The sequence below is a fragment of the Mus caroli genome, unplaced genomic scaffold, assembly GCF_978045245.1.
Source record: "Mus caroli unplaced genomic scaffold, Mus_caroli_1 scaffold_6, whole genome shotgun sequence".
NCBI classification, from domain to species: domain Eukaryota; kingdom Metazoa; phylum Chordata; class Mammalia; order Rodentia; family Muridae; genus Mus; species Mus caroli.
The window spans coordinates 68588143-68606278 of record NW_028227261.1 but is presented as its reverse complement, the minus strand read 5'-3'; the positions used below and the strand labels follow the sequence as shown (position 1 = coordinate 68606278).

The following is an 18136-nucleotide window of genomic DNA, read 5'->3' as shown; positions in this document are numbered from 1 at the left end:
AACATATATAAAGAAAGGCTCAGTTCTGGTAGGCGCCAGCCCCGGTTCCCAGAGGACTCTCCACCCCCGCCTCAGGTGTCCTAGCACACCCAGGATCTTGAGATTACTGGTGAGTGAAACACAACATCTGTTCCAAAAACCCCGGAGGGTCTTGTGCCAGCAGGAACAGGGACAAAGGAGACCCGCCCGACCAGCGGCTGGGGTTCTTTGATTTGGGCCACTCCTGCGCCATCTTGGGCGCGAACTCCACAGGCCCTAGCACACCCAGGATCTTGGGATCACTGAGACCAGTCTATGCAGGAGAGCACGTGGGCGGCAGAAGTAACATAGCTTCTTGAACAGGGTCCCTTCGGGCCTTCATCCTCAGCCAGCAGGCGGAGCTGAGACCCAACCCCTGGGCACCTTCCCTGCCAGGGAGAGTTGGCCTCCAGGGAGGGCTCTAACCCTGGGACTCAGGACGTGGATCTGAGCTCCAGATCTGTGCACCTTCCCTGCAGGAGGAGGGCTTGCTTGCAGAGAGTGCTCTGACCACTGGGACTCCGGTGAGAATTGGACTCCCAGTGATAGATCCTAGTGGGGAAACCTCCACTCAAATCCTGATTCGGCTTGCACACAAAAAATAACAAAGGACCATCATCTTGATGTAAGTACATGAGGACGTTTAATTACCGAGCTCTGGACCGACATGCATCCCACACAGGAGATAATGGATGTCGGCCCCGAGGCTCGAAAGCTAGGGGTTTTTATGGGGTAAGGGGCTTAGGGGTGTGGAATTCAGCATAGCGACACACTATTGGCTTATTCAAACATTAACAGAAAGATTACAGGGCATCAGGACTTTGTTCCTGTGGGCTGGGGGCTTATCTTTGTTCACATAGCAACCAGTTGATGTATCACTTTACCCAGCTTCAAGGGGCAGTAGTAGACAGAGGGGAGGTTCCGGCCAGGTGGTGCTGATCCAGACCAGATAGCCCTGCTTGTACAATCAAGCTGTTCTTAGGAATGTCTTAACAACAGTCCTGTCTGTTCTGCTTTGTTCTCGGCCCCAGGCCGCCGGGGGCTCATAGACAACTTTTTTTACATGAATCACAAGATACAAAATCTCATTTTCTTTCACCAGGGGTGCTGACAGAGGCTAACAGAATCCCAGGAGGAACAAGCTCCAGCCAGAGACAGCTCGAACATCTAACACCAGAGACTACCAGATGGCGAAAGGCAAACGTAAGAATCTTACTAACAGAAACCAAGACCACTCGGCATCATCAGAACCCAGTATGCCCACCACAGCGAGTCCTGGATACCCCAACACACCCGAAAATCTAGACCCGGATTCAAAAGCATATCTCATGATGATGGTAGAGGGCATCAAGAAGGACTTTAATAACTCACTTAAAGAATTTCAGGAGAACACTGCTAAACAGGTAGAAGGCTTTAAAGAGGAAGCACAAAAATCCCTTAAAGAATTTCAGGAGAACCACACCAAACAGGTGATGGAATTGAATAAAACCATGCTAGACCTACAAAGGAAAGTAGAGAATCTCAGGTGCAAAAGATTCCATAAAAAACATGGACATGACAATCAAAGAAAATAAAGGCTCCCCTGGTCTCCCTCATCTCCCCCTCCCTCTTCCCCCTCCCCCCTACTTCTCTTTCCACAGTCACCTTGCCCCACTCTCTCCCAATAAACCTCACATGGAACTGTTTGTCTTGGTGTGGTTCAAGATCATAACAGTGAGTACACCACTGCTCTCTCAGACACACCCAAAGAGGATATCAGACCCCATTACAGATGGTTGTGAGCCACCACATGGTTGCTGGGAATTGAACTCAGGATCTCTGGAAGAGCAGTCTCTAAACCGCTGAGCCATCTCTCCAGCCCCTGGCCTCAGATTCCTAATCTCTCTGCCTTGACTCCCCAGTCTTCAGATTATAGGCCTCCATTCCCAGCTAGAAGCTAATTATATCTGACGTTGGAGGGCACTGACCAGTGGGCTGAGAAGCCTACTGTGAGGTTTGGAGTAGGAAGACTCCAAGGAGCCTTACTTAGATTAGACCCCACCCTGGAGCGATTCACTTGGTCCTTTCGCAGGGGGCTGGGTCAAGTGAAGATGGAAAACCAGGGTGCCCTGGTTTAGAGCAATTCGTGAGGCCTGGTTCCTTTCATAGCCACGGCTTAGGCTAAGGGCATCAGGAACCCTAACCCCTTTCCTCTTGCCTTGGGATCTCCTTCCAGGGGGACCCCAAAGACTCCTTGGACTAAGCCAGAGAGGTCTGACTTTCTAGTGCGGCAGTTGGCCACCAGGCGTCACTAGTGGCTCTGCAGTCCAAGGATGGAGATGGCAGGTACCTTGTGGGAGCTGGGAACCCATGGATGGAGTCGCTCCTGAGGGGTGGGATGTGGACTAGGACAATGTTAGGGACACCCAGCAAGTGTTCTGTACGGAGTGTGGGAGGAAAGCATGACGTGGCTCTGAGCCATCTGCCCCATGGCTTTCTGCCTTGTTGGGTTATCCTAAGAGCTTCACCTCCCTCCTGCTTGCTCAAGAAGGGACTTTGGAACTCCTGCCCCAGCGGGCCTCCAGAGTGATCCCCTGGGATGAGGAAATTGGTTTCAGTGCCCAGTCCAAAATCTGCTTATTTTTCTCTGAGTCACTCATGGTCACCTGTGAGTGAAAGTCTCAAAGGAGAGGTGAGAGAAAGCCCCTTCTTGGTCCTGCTTGGCATGTGGCCCAGGTGGGTTGTCCGAGCCTGGCCCCAGGGTCTGTACTACAGAAAAACCTGGCCACACATTTTACAACTTTTGATTCTTGCTTCCAAAATGGTATTTTAATTTCCTAATCCCTGAAAGAACAGTAGGGTCTCACACAGCCACTAGTTGTTTAGGTACACGTTTGAGACCTATAGGTGTACGGATGGAGACCTGGGCCTTCTGAAGGGGACAGTCAGCCATTTTTGCCACATCCTCAGTGTTCTGGAGCCAAGAGAGACAAGGTTGAATTGCAGTCAGCCCTTCTTAGGTTGGGTCGCCTCACATGTAAAATTAGGGCAGCTTTCATGAATACACGATCATTTATTTTACATCTGCTTGGCTGGACCAAGCATGTCAATGGACAGACATGATTGAAGGTATTTTTGAGAGGGGAGAATATGTTTGGCTGGCAGACTTTGAAAAGAGCTCGTCCTTGGGTCATTGTGGAAGTGACTTCACCCATCAACCAAGGCTCAGATAGAAAGAAGCCTGTCTCATCAGAGCAAGAGAAACTTCCTCTCTCTTACACTGCTGGCAGACATCAGCTACACTGAGGCTTCTCTTCCTCACTGAAGAATATCAGTTGTCCAGGATTCCAGCCCTTAGCTGTAAGTGGAACCACATAGCCTTGACTCTTTGTGTCTCTGGCATCGACTCCTGCAGATTCCAGACTTAGCAGTTTACATAATTATGTGAAACGTCTTCTATAACAAATCTCTTTCCACCTCGTAAAACATCACGTGGCTTCTGTTTCTCTGGAGACCCCTTGCTATCCAGGAGTATTAACTGGAAGGAAAATATTAAACGAAAGCACCGAAAGCTGTTTTCTGTTTGATTTTTGTATCCAACTTGTCAGCTCTCTCACTCAAGCATTAAAAAGATGCCTACATCCGTAGATTAAATACATTAGAGATCACCTCCGAGGCACCAAAATGTGATAGTATCACATTAGGAAAAGAACCCTCCTGGAGAAGTTTGACCAAGAGCAAGCCCAAGTTAGTTTTCCACTTTTTCAGCCCATGCCCCACCCCTTGTCTTAAATTTGTAGTTTCTGGCTCGTCTGTAATCTGTTGTGTGTCTGTCTATGCCTGTATGACATATGACTATCTGTTTCTCTATGTCCCCAATACAAGGACTTTGTTTTGCATTTATTAAATGGGATAGAAAGTATGTGGGGGAAGGATTGTTACAGAAATCTTCACAGAGTTTTACAAGGGTCTCCAACGGACCCCTATTAACACAGACAAGAAACAGTAATTTAAGCGTGCTGTTTATCAAGATATATCCATATGCTGTTCCTAGCATTTTTGGCAGGTATTTACCGCACAAGATTTCTTTTGACTTTTGCAGTTCTCAGTAATATATCACATATTTAACACACATATACACTCATGCATCCCTCTGGGTCAGGGTAAGGAAGAGACATAATTTAAGATTAAAGTTATACATTAGCTTAGTTTTTTTTTTTTTTTTTTTTTTATTTATTATATGTAAGTACACTGTAGTTGTCTTCAGACACTCCAGAAGAGGGAGTCAGATCTCGTTAAGGATGGTTGTGAGCCACCATGTGGTTGCTGGGATTTGAACTCCGGACCTTTGGAAGAACAGTCGGGTGCTCTTACCCACTGAGCCATCTCACCAGCCCCTTGTTTTTGTTTTTTTGACAAGGTTTCACTGTGTAACCTTGGCTCTTTTGTAACTTGCTCTGTAGACTAGGCTGGCCTCAAACTCAGTGGTCCACCTACCTCTGCCTCCTTGGTGCTGGAATTAAAAGCATGCATCACCACCCGGTATACATTGTTCTCTTAAAGGCAGGATAAACAAACAGGCTTAGTACTCAGCAGGTTAGCAGTTTTATCTTTTATTTTTTCCAGGACAAGGTTTTTCTGTGTAATGGAGCCCTAGCTGTCTTGGACTTCCTTTGTAGACCAGGCTGGACTTGAACTCATAAGAGATCTACCTACCTCTGCCTCCTGAGGGCTGGGATTAAAGGCGTGTGCCATCACAACTGGCTGCAGTCTTTTTTTTGTTTTTTTGTTTTTTGTTTTTTCGAGACAGGGTTTCTCTGTATAGCCCTGGCTGTCCTGGAACTCACTTTGTAGACCAGGCTGGCCTCGAACTCAGAAATCTGCCTGCCTCTGCCTCCCGAGTGCTGGGATTAAAGGCATGCGCCACCATGCCCGGCTTTGGCTGCAGTCTTAACTCTCTCTCTCTCCTTTTTTTTGAGACAGGGTTTTTCTGTGTAGCCCTGGCTGTCCTGGAACTCACTCTGTAGACCAGGCTGGCCTTGAACTCAGAAATCCACCTGCCTCTGCCTCCCAAGTGTTGGGATTAAAGGTGTGCGCCACCACTGCCCGGCACAGTCTTAACTCTTAAATGACTTCAAGATGTAGGTAAACTCTGGCTTTGAGGTCAAGCAAAAGTTTCAGTGTCTTAGAATGTAAGCAATGATTTCATAAGACTATATCGCCACATCTTAGGAGGGGAATTGTTCTTCCTTTAAACTCGGAAATCCATTGGCCAACCTTCCAACACATTCTACTTTGAATGGACTGACTGCCTGGCTTCTGTCACATTATTCCTTTGAGGGGAACACTCCCTCAGTTCCCTTATCGTTCCATTTTCCTGAGCTTTGGAATGTGAGGCAGAAAGCTGTCTGCCTCTTGTCACAAGTTTCTTGGGTGGGAAAGAGCAAGAGGCAGCGATTTCCCTCTCCTCCCATCATCCACAGTCTCTATTCAGCCATGCGTGCTTCAGAGTATGAAAGGCAAGGGGGTGGGTGTTTTATAATTTTTAAGACATAGACCTCATTTCAACCCAGTGCTTCTTAGCACTTGATAGCAATTAATAGAATCATCTTTAGCAGATTTGAAAACCTCGTGTCCCTAGTGTACTTTGGAGATCGAAAATACTTTTTCACTGTTATCTTCTTCCCCCTCTTTTAAAATTGGCATTATAATAAAACCACCCAGGATCACATTCAGGGCGCTTTATGATACGCACTGATTTGCACCATGTGAAGCTTAGCGTGTGAGTCAAATTGCAGAGGTCACGTGACACACGTCCTCCACTTCTGTGGCTCGGAAGTCTGTGCACGTTTCCCTTGCTCAGCCCTTGAGAGTCAGATGGCTTTGCTTTCAAAAACTGGTAAATAATAACATATATAAATGTTTATGTGACATACATATATCTTTTAAAGGCCCAAAGAATAATACCAAGAACAAAATGCAAGAACTGGGAAAAATAGTTCAGTGATTTAGAGCACTGGCTGCCCTTGGAGAGGACCCAGGTTTTATTCCCAGCACCCACATGGCTACTTATAACTGTCTTTAACTCCAGTTCCAGAGCATCTGGGATCTTTTCTGGCCTCTGCAGGCATTAGGCACACATGTGATGCACAGACAAACATGCAGGCCAAATACTTATACGCAGAAAGACAAAACAAAATGAGACAAAAAAACCCAAACCAACCCCCCTCCCAACAAAACAAAACAAAACAAAACAAAACAAAACAAAACAAAACAAAACAAAACAAAACAAAACATGACTCATCTCTTCCAACCTATGTACTGGGAAGCCCTGCTCAGCCCCTGCTGTTTTAACACTTAAAGTCTATGTCCCAGCCAACCCCTTGTTTTGAGCCATCTTGAAAGTCAGTCTCTTTCCCTCCAGCCCCGCCCCCAGGGTACCCTCTGTGCAGCCATAGGCCCCCTGCTTTGAACTTGTGTAAACGGGGTCTCACACTAGGTCCCATCTATGACTTGTTTGCCCATCATCTTTCATGGGCTCCCTCTTACCGATGTGTGCTGTCACAGTTCACCCAGCCTCCCTGGTGAACTAATTATCCCTAAGTAAATATAGTAGTGTCTCCATTCCTCACTGTCAATAGACAGAGCAGCCTTTGTTACTGTGAGTGTTGTCTCTCAGGACTGTCTTAGATGTCTCTTGGCACAAAAGGACAAGATGTTTTCTAAACTGTAAAAATCAGTCTTTTTCCATCAACAACGGCTGTCCTGTCAAGGGCAAGAACTCCATAAACCTCCCTCATCTTGTGAAACCCTTGTGTATGTGTCTGTTTGCTCCAACCCTGGATGCCAGGAGTTCCTGAGACTTGACTCTCTGTCACATCCTCCTGGTCCCACTGATTGTGAATTAGCTAATTGTGTCGCATTGTGAGGTCAAGCTCTACCGTTGAGATGATTCAGACATCATCCTTATCCTAACACACGTGGGCATCCCACTCTGGTCCTTGCTTGCCAAGTTTGCATCCTTGTGCTCCCGTTAGCAAATCTAAGCTGCCTTGCTGAGTTACTTACACGTTGTTGTCTGTGTGACCCCGGGGATATCCTCCTGAGACACAATTACTAGAGGATAAGTGAGATGTGTATCTTTCACCTTACCCACAGACAGGAAATTGTTATTTATGAAAAAGTGATGTTGTAATCAGAGTGACAGCTCTGCCATTCACTGCTTTCTCAGAGGCAGGTGAAAGGCGACAGGAATGGATTTATTTACACATTGAGTTCGAGAGTATTGGGGTTGGTCTGTGCCACGATGTATTCAAACGCAAAATTCTCTATCTGGTTGCCCCAAGATGGTTGACTTCTCACGAAAACTAGCTTTTGTTGCACCAACCTTGTTCCCCGTTGGGTAGCAAAGAGAGATAGGCAGGACTTCCTGGGAGGGAGAAATGAACTCTGGGAAGAAGAAAGAGGAAGGCCCTTTCTCCAGAAGACATCAGAGGAGATGGATGTGACTACAGGCCTGGAAGGTATAGCTAACCATGAGGCTGGATGAGGCCAGATGGTCAGGTTAACCTAGATAAAATAGTTGAGAGGCTGCTCAGCTAAACCCTAAGCTTTTTTTTTTTTTTAAATATCTATCTATCTATCTATCTATCTATCTATCTATCTATATCTATTATATCTAAGTACACTGTAGCTGTCTTCAGACACCCCAGAAGAGGGCATCGGATCTCATTATGGACGGTTGTGAGCTACCATGTGGTTGCTGGGATTTGAACTCAGGTCCTTCAGAAGAGCAGTCAGTGCTCTTAACCGCTGAGCCATCTATTCAGACCAAGGCCTAAGCTTTGAAATAAAGGTTTCTGGGTTGTTATTTGGGGGGAGGGGGTACTAGTTGATAACTGTCACCATATTAATTTCTAGCTTTAATTAATATATATATTAATAATCATTTTTATAAGAGAGAAACATTCTTGGTTTCTTTCCGTCTTGCCTGGAGCAATGTTGCAGTTTATGGACAGTGTGAAGCAGAAGTTAAAGAATGCACAGTTAGATCTGAGCTGAGTTATGCTAAGAGCTCAATCTGTGAGGTTAACCTTTTCCAGGGAGACAGCCACTCTTCTGCAGCCAAAGTTTTGGGGCTGTTCTCACCAGCAGTGTAGATTTCCTGGAGAGATTATAGCTTCATACAGGGCCCCTGTGCTAATTTCTATTATCAGCAATTCTTGGTAGTACCAATTTTCCATGCCCTGCTGTACTGGCTAGTTTTGTGTCAACTTGACACAGCTGGAGTTATCACAGAAAAAGGAACTTCAGTTGAGGAAATGCCTCCATGAGATCCAACTGTAAGGCATTTTCTCAATTAGTGATTGTACTGGCTATTTTTGTGTCAACTTGACACAGCTGGAGTTATCACAGAGAAAGGAGCTTCAGTTGAGGAAATGCCTCCATGAGATCCAACTGTAAGGCATTTTCTCAATTAGTGATCAAGGGGGAAAGGCCCCTTGTGGGTGGGACCATCCCTGGGCTGGTAGTCTTGGGTTCTATAAGAGGGTAGGCTGAGCAAGCCAGGGGAGGCAAGCCAGTAAAGAACATCCCTCCATGGCCTCTGCATCGGCTCCTGCTTTCTGACCTGCTTGAGTTCCAGTCCTGACTTCCTTGGTGATGAACAGCAGTATGAAAGTGTAAGCTGAATAAACCCTTTCCTCCCCAACTTGCTTCTTGGTCATGATGTTTATGCAGGAATAGAAACTCTGACTAAGACACCTGCTAAGCAGGTCTCATAGCACCGAGGCCTCTGTGGCTGACAGGCAGTATCGCTTCTTTGTGGACTTTGCCTAAATTTTCTTGACTGCTGTTGAGACTGAACCTCCTCAGAAGCTGACTGGCCTTTTTTAGTTCTTCTGTAAAGGGCTTATTTGTATCTTTTGTGCATTTTTTTTTTCTTACAGAAAGTAGAGCAGTGGTTACCCTGCTGGGGTAGGGATGAGAGGGATAGAGGGTAATTTTTGTTTTTAATTTCGTTTTGACTTTTTGTGAGTTTCACAGCATGTACCTGAGTCCCAATTATCTCCCTGACCCCTCATATCCACTGTTCACTCCTGCAACCTCCCTACCCAACAACAACAACAACAACAACAACAACAACACACACACACACACACACACACACACACACACACACACACACACAGAGCATAGGAAACATCTCATCATGGAAACTGTAGTATGTCACAGTGTTTTCCACAGTATATCCCTCTGTTTATACATCTTTACTTGCCAATGCTCATTGCAATGAGTCATTGGTCTGGTTCGAGGCCTTTGGGCCCCATCAGGGCTGTCCCCCATGTTCTCTAGTGCTAATATGAGCCATCGACACTGACCCCGTCACTTTATAGCTATGGACTCAGACATGGCCCTCAGCAGCAGCTGGGGTGGGACCTTGCCATGGCCCCAGGTGGCAGGGCTGGTCACTCACAGCAGGCTGCTCCTCTCCACCCTCCAGTTCCATTTCTCCTCGCAATGCTGGACAAGGTGTCTTTCTCTCCCATCTATCCATCATATACTCACATTGTGGTGGCTCCTGCTGCAGGCTGGCCACTCAGCTTCTGAGTCCCTAGGTGATGTTCTCTGGCAAACAGGTTTCTATGGTCCACCCATGCTGTGGGGCAGAGGGCAGGTCTGTGGGCATCTTTCTCTACCCCTACTGTGCGGCATGGCATGGAGAAACACAGGTCTCTGGCTTCCTCCTCTGGTGCTGCACTGTCTGGATTTGATTTCATCTGATTTTTTAAAAATATGTTTTAGGCATAAAACATCTTTGGCCACCAAGGAGGATGAACAAAGGACTGTCATCTGCTATGCTCCTGACTGATCTAAGAACACCCGCAACAAAAAAAAGCTCTCTTTGCCCATTTCCCTGTGTGTGTGTGTGTTTGTTCTGTACATCATTCTTTTTCTTTCTTGAAAAAACAAAACAAAACCAACATGCCATGCACCCAATTCCACTCATCTCTCTGTCCCTTTGTATCCACTCTCTGCCCTTGCAATCTCCCCCTCAAAATAAAATAAAATAAAATAGAGTTAAAAAAAATCTTGTTGTGGAAGCTGTAGTGTGTGTCAGTGTGTCCCATGGTATACCCTTTTGTCCATACATCTTGACTTGGGAATGTTCATTGTGATGAGTCCTTGGTCTGTTTCGAGCCCACATATCCTGAACCCCCACCCCATTCCCCTTTGCATAGATTATTCAATCGGGGCAAACTGTGAAGTTGAGCTCCCACTGGTGAGATGAAACAAAATTACTACCTACATCAGGAATAAAAAGCAGAGGCCATCTTGGCTGTATGCGCCCCAAAGCCTGGTTTGGGTTCTGCCACTCACACTCTTTTGCAGTAGAGTGGTAACTCGCCTTGCTGGGTAACTTTATTCTTGTGTGCTCCTTTGGGCAGGACCACAATTATTCTTTTCCAACATATCTAAGACTTGGGGCAATGAAAAACCGGGGCATAAGTAGGTGGTTCTTTTGGTCTTGTTTACCTGCAAACGGCTAATATGTGGTTTATTTAAACAAGAGGGCAGCTAGCTTCATCTTTAGTGGGTCTCAGAAATGAAATTCCAGACATGCAGTGGAACAGTGCCAACTCGAGCTGGAAACTCATCCAAATGCAAATGGGCAGACCCCACAGAGACTGGCAGAACTGGACACTCTGGAGAGGAGACCTTCAGTGTGTAGTTTAACCTCCTGCAGCTCTGGTGAAGCCAGGATCTAGAACATCGCCTCATGATGGAGGAGCATTAACCTTGACCTTTCATTCGACAGGTGGCCATCTCCCCATTCTCTACAAATACATAACAGCAATGATGGTTTAAAAGAAGAGAAAATATTTGAGTCCCTGTGTTGTGGGAAATGTTAAAAAATGAACCCGCTAACTATCTGCGGGGCCGGACCAGGCTCCCACCAACTCTCCGCCCATGCTGGACCACAGGGCTCCCGCCAGCAGCCACTCCCCACACCCCCAGTTCCTCTCGTTACCACACAATGCCCCACGCAGACTACCGTCAGCCATCTCAACACCCAATCACCTGGTAGAATCAAGACTTCCAAAGCTTAATTAACCAATCAGATTTATGTATCAATAATACTATAATTTACAAGATGCCAATACAATAATTTCAGAGCCAATTGATAATGATAAAAGCTTTATCCAATAGTTCTAACCTTGTGAAATCATAGCTATTTGTGGCTGGTAAATGCTACTCGGGTTCACGTTCCCAGCCATCTTCCTTCTTCTCCTACCCAGAGAGGCTCCCTGTCTCCGCAACTCTTAACCCCGCCTTCCTTTTCCCTGTCCAATCACAGGCCTTCACTGCCCTAATGCGATTGGACAGGGAAAATCCTGAAAACGCGCCTGGATACTGACGTTTTTTTGTTGCTTCAGCTCAGGTTACTCAGTACTTCATATGGAGCATTCTGAGAACAGCTTGGATGTGACTTGAACATTCTCCCAGCCTGAAGGAGCCACAGCAAGAGGCCAAAAGATTGCAAGGGCTGAAGTTATGTTATCAGTTTAAATCACTGTGCTTAAGAGATCTATAAAGCAAAAATGCCTCTAACCCGTAAGCCCCACTTGCGCAAGGACAAGTAACTTCCTGAAACGTTGGAGGTTGTTGTAAGATAGCAAGCTATGTGTTTCCCCTCTTGTGAACAAGTTCCGTTGCTCCAACAGCACAGGGTATGTTTGAACACATATAGGTAGGAGGTACGTGTGGAGGAAGTACTTCGGAGGTATGCTTGCCTCAGATTGGATGAAGCCAGGAAGTATAGGTTTTGACTTTGTAAGCACCTGACTAATGAAATTCGAAGCCATTCTCTGGGAATCTCAGGTTTGGACCTAGCCAGTGGTCATTGTCCTGATTAGTATTTAACAAATTTGGTCTCAAGTTTGGGTCATATATTGTGGTGTGGTCTTATTCTCACCTGGTAGGATTAACAAGATCTCTTCACCATCTCTGGGGATGTTTTCAAGGATGGTGTCCATGGTGTTCTCCTGAAGTGCGTGGGTTGAGAGTAACTCTCTCCTGGGAAGCCCGCCCACACTTGGGTGTGTACTGTCCTTTTTGTAACCATCTCTCTCTTTCCCTAATACTTGTGCTTCTTAGCTCTTTCTAATAAATTCCAGTTTTGCTCCACGCTAACTTGTCTGTCTTAGTTCTTATTCCATTGCTGGGAAGAGACACCGTGACCCAGGCACTATAGAAGAAAACATTTAATTAGGGGTCTTGCTTACAGTTGTAAGCATGACCATGAAAGGAAGTGTGGCAGCAGACAGGCAGGCAGGCATGATCTGGAGCAGTGGCTGTGAATTTATATCCTGATCTGAAGGCAGGAGGCAGAGAGAGGGAGACTGGGCCTGGCTTGGGTTTTGTAACCGTTTTACCACCTATCTCTCCAAGCCCAGCTAACCAGGCCAAGAAATGCCACAACTCAAAGTGGGTCGTGGAATCTGGAAAAGAGGGCTGTATGGTTGTTTGTATGTAGCATGCCTTGTAGTGGCTCTGTCCCTCAGTCTACCGACTGGAGCAGGGGAGTGTCTGGATGGGGTCTGCCTAGTGGTAGAAAATAAGGGCAGGGGTCAGACATGACACACAGCCTCCACAACTTTTCTATTCCTTCCTGAAGCCTGTTGGGGCCTGTGAGGTCCAGTTTCCTGTGCTAGCTCATTTTACTTCATTTTTCCTGTCTTTCATAAGTTTTTGGGTTTTGTTTTTGCCGAGTCTTTTTTTTTTTTTTTTGGTTTTTCGAGACAGGGTTTCTCTGTGTAGCCCTGGCTGTCCCGGCACTCACTTTGTAGACCAGGCTGGCCTCGAACTCAGAAATCCACCTGCCTCTGCCTCCCGAGTGCTGGGATTAAAGGCGTGCGCCACCACGCCCGGCTATTGTTTTTGCCGAGTCTTGATCGAGTTGTACTGTGTTTTGTAACCCAAAAGAGGATTCACAAGGATAAGATTAATCTGCGGGGAGAATTATAGGGCTGAGTTAGGTCTCAAGCAACAGTGAACTGAGCAGGTGTTTCCCCGTCCCTACCCTGCTGCCCTCTGGATGCTGAGAGCAAGGTGGTGACTGCACACAGGGTTCACTCCTGTGCCTTCCTGCAGGGACACATCCCTGCCATTTATCAATCCGTTGTCTTTCCTCGCTTTATTAGCTCAACATATTGGAGAAGGAGGAAAACCATGACAAGCAACAACAACAACAACAACAACAACAACAACAACACTATTTTTCCTGTCCCCTCCCTCACTTCTGAAGTCACTACTGCAACTGCTGACTGAAGTGTCTGTGTATAAAACGTGCTTTGTCCTTTGGAAGGAAACAAAGAATTATTAAAAGAGCAGCCTCCTGGACTGACAGGAGCATGGGAAGGGGTTGTCAGCATCAACCCTTCCAACCTTCCTCAGTTGAATTCTGGCACCTTCCTCTTTGTCTTGACCAGAACGGTTTCAATTGTCGTGGTATAGACACACTGTCCCCATTCCCCCGTGTTAAGCATGCCAAACTATGATGTTCTATGCAAGCCTAGCTCATACTCTCTACCTGGGTGTGTATTTCTCAGCCTTTGTCTTTCACAAGTTATTGCATGTTCCAAAATTCATCTAAAAGAATTATTTTTGTTGTAAATAAACAGTATAAAATAATTAAACAACAAAATTAATCTTTCTTTCTTTCTTTCTCTCAGATTTATTTATTTCTTTCTCTCAGATTTATTTATTTATTTTATGTATGTGAGTACACTCCCGCCAACTCTCCAGCCATGCTGGACCATCTTTCTAGCAGCCACTTCCCCATCCCCCAGTTCCTTTTGCACACAAAGCCCCACACAGCCCACGGTCAGCCATTTCAACACCCAATTACCTGGTAGAATCAAGACTTCCAAAGCTATACTGTATAGCTGGAAATTGAATTTTTAGGACCTCTGCTCACTCCGGCCGGCCCTGCTCGCTCAGTCCCAAAGATTTATTTATTATTATACATAAGTACACTGTAGCTGACTTCAGACACACCAGAAGAGGGCGTCAGACCTAATTATGAGTGGTTGTGAGCCATGATGTGGTTGCTGGGATTTGAACTCAAGACTTTCAGAAAAGCAGTCAGTGCTCTTACCCACTGAGCCATCTCACCAGCCCCATCAGTGGCTTTCTTATACAAGAATGGATGTCTGTCTGACATCCATGCTGGCATCAAGTCCTAAACTTGCTCCTTACTAAACTATGTGGTTATGGCCAAATTATTCTCCCAGGAAATGAATTGGGCTCTTAACAGTCCATCAGTTCTGGGAAATTTTTGGTCAGCTTTGGAGAGTTCTCCTCTCTGTTCTCCTGTGCACAACCTGTGATAATGAATGACCATGTCATGCAGGTGCTGTGAGAATAAACAGGTGAAGCAGAGGGCCTTAACACTGACAGTCCATTCATTTGAACGACTGGAGGAATTTGCTTGTTTTTAAATAACAGTGTCAGGAAGAACCCAGATCAATTAAATTAAAATTTCTGAGTGTGGGAGCCAGCCATCAATCTTAATTTTCCTATATTCTCAGTGTTCAGCCAAACATGAGACAGTGAGACAGTGCTTCTAATAATCATTCAACGAGCAGCAGCTGCTTTTAGGAATATAACTAAAAGCTGACCAAAAAATCTCCCCGAATTAATGGACTATTAAGAGCCAAATTCATTTGCTTTTGAATGCATTCATCCAATAGTGTCTGAACATTCTCTGTGAGCCAGGAGCTCTGTGTGCCAGAGTGTCCTTTTCCAACTCAGAATGAAAGCTCATATTACTTTCAAGAGAAAATTTAAAGACCTGAGATATATAGTTCATTTATCAAAGTGTTTGACATGTGGCCCAGTTAGCTCTGTCAACTTGATAGAACCTAGAGTCACCTGAGACAGAAATCTCAGTGGGAAGCTTGCTCAGATAAAATTGGTTTATGGGCATGAAGACAGGGCAAAGTCTTGGTTGCTAATTGATGCAGGAAGGCTCAGCCCACTGTGGGTGGCACCATTCCCTGGGCAAGTGGTCCTGAGCTACCTAAGAGAGCTAGTAGAGTATGAGGTATAGTGAGCCAGGAAGCAGCATTCTTCTGTGTTTCTGCTGTTCTTCCTTGGCTATGAGTGAGTTCCTGTGTCAGAGATAATGTTGTATGGAACACCAACATGTCTACCTTCAAGTTCCTACTTTGAGTTCCTGCCTTGACTTTCCACAACGATGGACTGTACACTCTATGATGAAATTTCCCCTAAATTACTCTTGATTGGAATATTTTTTTATAGGAACAGGAAATGTGACCAGAATGCATGCCATTTGAGGACCCGACATTGTTCCCAGAACCCACTCGGGAAACCAGTGTGATGGCATCTACTTGTAATCCCAGACACTGGAGGGGAGACAGTCAGATAGATCCCTAGGGTCCATTGGCCTGTTAGGCTAGCCTCCTTGGTGAGCTTCAGGTCAAATGACAGACACTGTCTCAAAAAAATACATGTATAAAAAGCCCCCAAAACTCAAGGATTATGGTCCCGATGAATGACACCCAAGTTTGGCTGTCCTTTGGCTTCCATATGCATGCATCCCCATCCCCATCCCTCAGAGGAGAGGGAATGAGAGATTTAGATTCCCTAGGGCAATCTGGCTGGCCTTTCCATCATTTATGCCAACTGCTTGCTATTACCATGGCAGGTAAGCTTCAGCCACTTGGTAATTCTTGGGATCACCCCGGCCCTTCATGTTCCTCTATGCCCTTCCCTGCACGCTCCCCTTTGTTAGCTTCTTCTCACACTTCTTTCTGCTTTCTACCCAGAGAGCTTCACAAGATGGAACTCCTGAGCCAGGACTTGAAGACCAGATGGATGCCAAGCATTGATTGTTAGAGCCTGCTCCTCCATAGTGAATAAGCCACAGTGGCCTTCAGTCTTAGGACTCCTTGAATGCCCTGCAGGGAGCAGTGGATGACTTCTCAAAGCCCGCTTCTTACAGGAGGGTGGCAGAGTGGTCTACTCTTCATGCCTCACTCTGATGAAGTGTTTTGGGCTCCGGCAGGCTTCTTTCCCCTTCTCTTGCAGACCTGTCTCTATTGTTCCAGGATCCCATGGAACTACTCCAGGTTCTCTCAAATGTAAGGATCTCCTGGACCATCCATAGCAGCAGGGCAGCTTATGTGAACTGTCTCAAGAATCTGGAATCCTGAGATGGGTGTGGCATCCCACACAATTCTATCTCTGGGGAGCAGTTGATTTTTCATGACCATAGATATTCCCTGAAGAAAGCTCTAGCTTCTCCAGCAAATCTCTCCCCTGTACCGCAGCTTGCTTCCTCACGGGAGAGAGGTTTCAGCAGCTGCCACAGTGCTGGCAAGTTCTGCTGGGGCAAAGCCCATGGTAGGGATCAACTATGAATTGCTGACATGAAATGATTGTAGAGTAGCCCTACATAGAAGCAAGGCACCCAGTGGCTTTCTCTACATCCCTGGGCCATCAGGAGGCAGGGTGCAAGGCTTAGATTTGCATGCTTTCTACCTGGGCTGGGAAGGTTTCTGTAGGAGATGGTTAGGGAGGCCTCATTTAATGTTCCAAACATCTTATCCATGGTGCTGTCTCTTCCAGACTCAGACTATGCCACTGGATAAAGCTGTCAACTTTCTGGACAGGCATCTTAGTACATGGACACTTATACATACCACACATATACATACATACACTCCCACCCACCATATATATGTATATATATATATATACACACATACATACATACTACACACACACACACTACACATATACATACATACACCACACACACATACACACACAGCACATATACACATATACATACATACACCACACACACATACACACACAGCACATATACACATATACATACATACACCACACACACAGACATATACAAAGTAAACCAGAATAAAAAATAAAAATGGGCTAAATAACCATTCTATGTTTTATTGATTCATATCTCCAGCTGGACACATATGTTATTCTAGTTTTTGTTTTAACATCTGGTTTAGGTTTGGATTCTTTAGAAAATTATAAGTTTGGCCTCAGACATCACAGTAGGGGCCACCCATCTTCCAGCTGTTACCCAGTACCTTAGACATTATTGTTGCCAAAAAGGGCAGAGTTCTGAAATGTTCCCATTTCTATAGCTTCAGGAAAAATGGTATTGTTTCCACCATACCCTGAACAGTGCTAAACTTAAATGCAAACCATTGGCCAGTTACATGAATGAATTTATTTAACACTTATGTATCAAATCTCATATTGTATCATGTACCTTGCTGAGCATTAAAGACATAAAAATAATCTCTGCCCGTGTTAGTTCTTGCTGTACAATACCTGAAAGTTGGTGGTTTAAAAGAGAAATTATTAGCAAGCAGTGTTCTGGGTCAGTAATTTGGGCTGTTTAACTGATTAATTTTCTGGTCTTGGCTGAGCTTTCTTGGCATCTGTGGCCAGTTATCCTCTGAGCCGGTTAGGGTTAGCTGGCCTAGGGAACTCCTAGCTGGGGTCACTCAAGTCTGATCCACATTATCTCCTTTCTAGTGAACCAACTTGGCTCATTTATATATAAGGATGTAGTATGTGTTGTATAAGGAGCTTCACAGATCCAAAGGAACAGAGGCAGCTGCACTATGAGCCAGCTTGATAGAAAGATACGAAGCCAGGCAGATCCAAATGAGTTAAGATCAGCCTGGGACAGAGCTAATTTAGGTCCAGGTGTGGTTGGAATGGTGATTCCAGCTATCTATAGTGTATGCTTATGTTTGTTGTATCTTCCTAAGAGTCAAGGGACATGGAATGCTGATTTGTGGGATGGTCAAGAGGGAACTTGGAATAAATAGCTGCTGGTCATATCTCCAGCTATTTTTGGCAATTTTTTTTTTTTTTTTTAGGAAATGAAAATCTTATTTTACAGAGGGTTGTGAGCCATGTGGTTGCTGGGAATTGAACTCTGGACCTTTGGAAGAGGAGTCAGTGCTCTTTACTGCTGAGCCATCTCTCCAGCCCATCTCCAGCTATTTTTACGATACCTTATCTACACTGTAATAGCTTCAAATTATACCTGCATTTTGTT

The 18136-nt window shown here is 45.5% G+C and overlaps 1 long non-coding RNA gene across 1 annotated transcript; it reads left to right on the top strand.

Annotated features, from left to right (window-relative positions):
- LOC147004261 (uncharacterized) lies at nucleotides 1-1736 on the top strand. Its single transcript, XR_015047239.1, has 3 exons — nucleotides 1-109; nucleotides 498-643; nucleotides 1121-1736. It is a non-coding gene; the product is annotated as an uncharacterized LOC147004261 (long non-coding RNA).
- Nucleotides 1737-18136: the final 16400 nt, after the last annotated feature.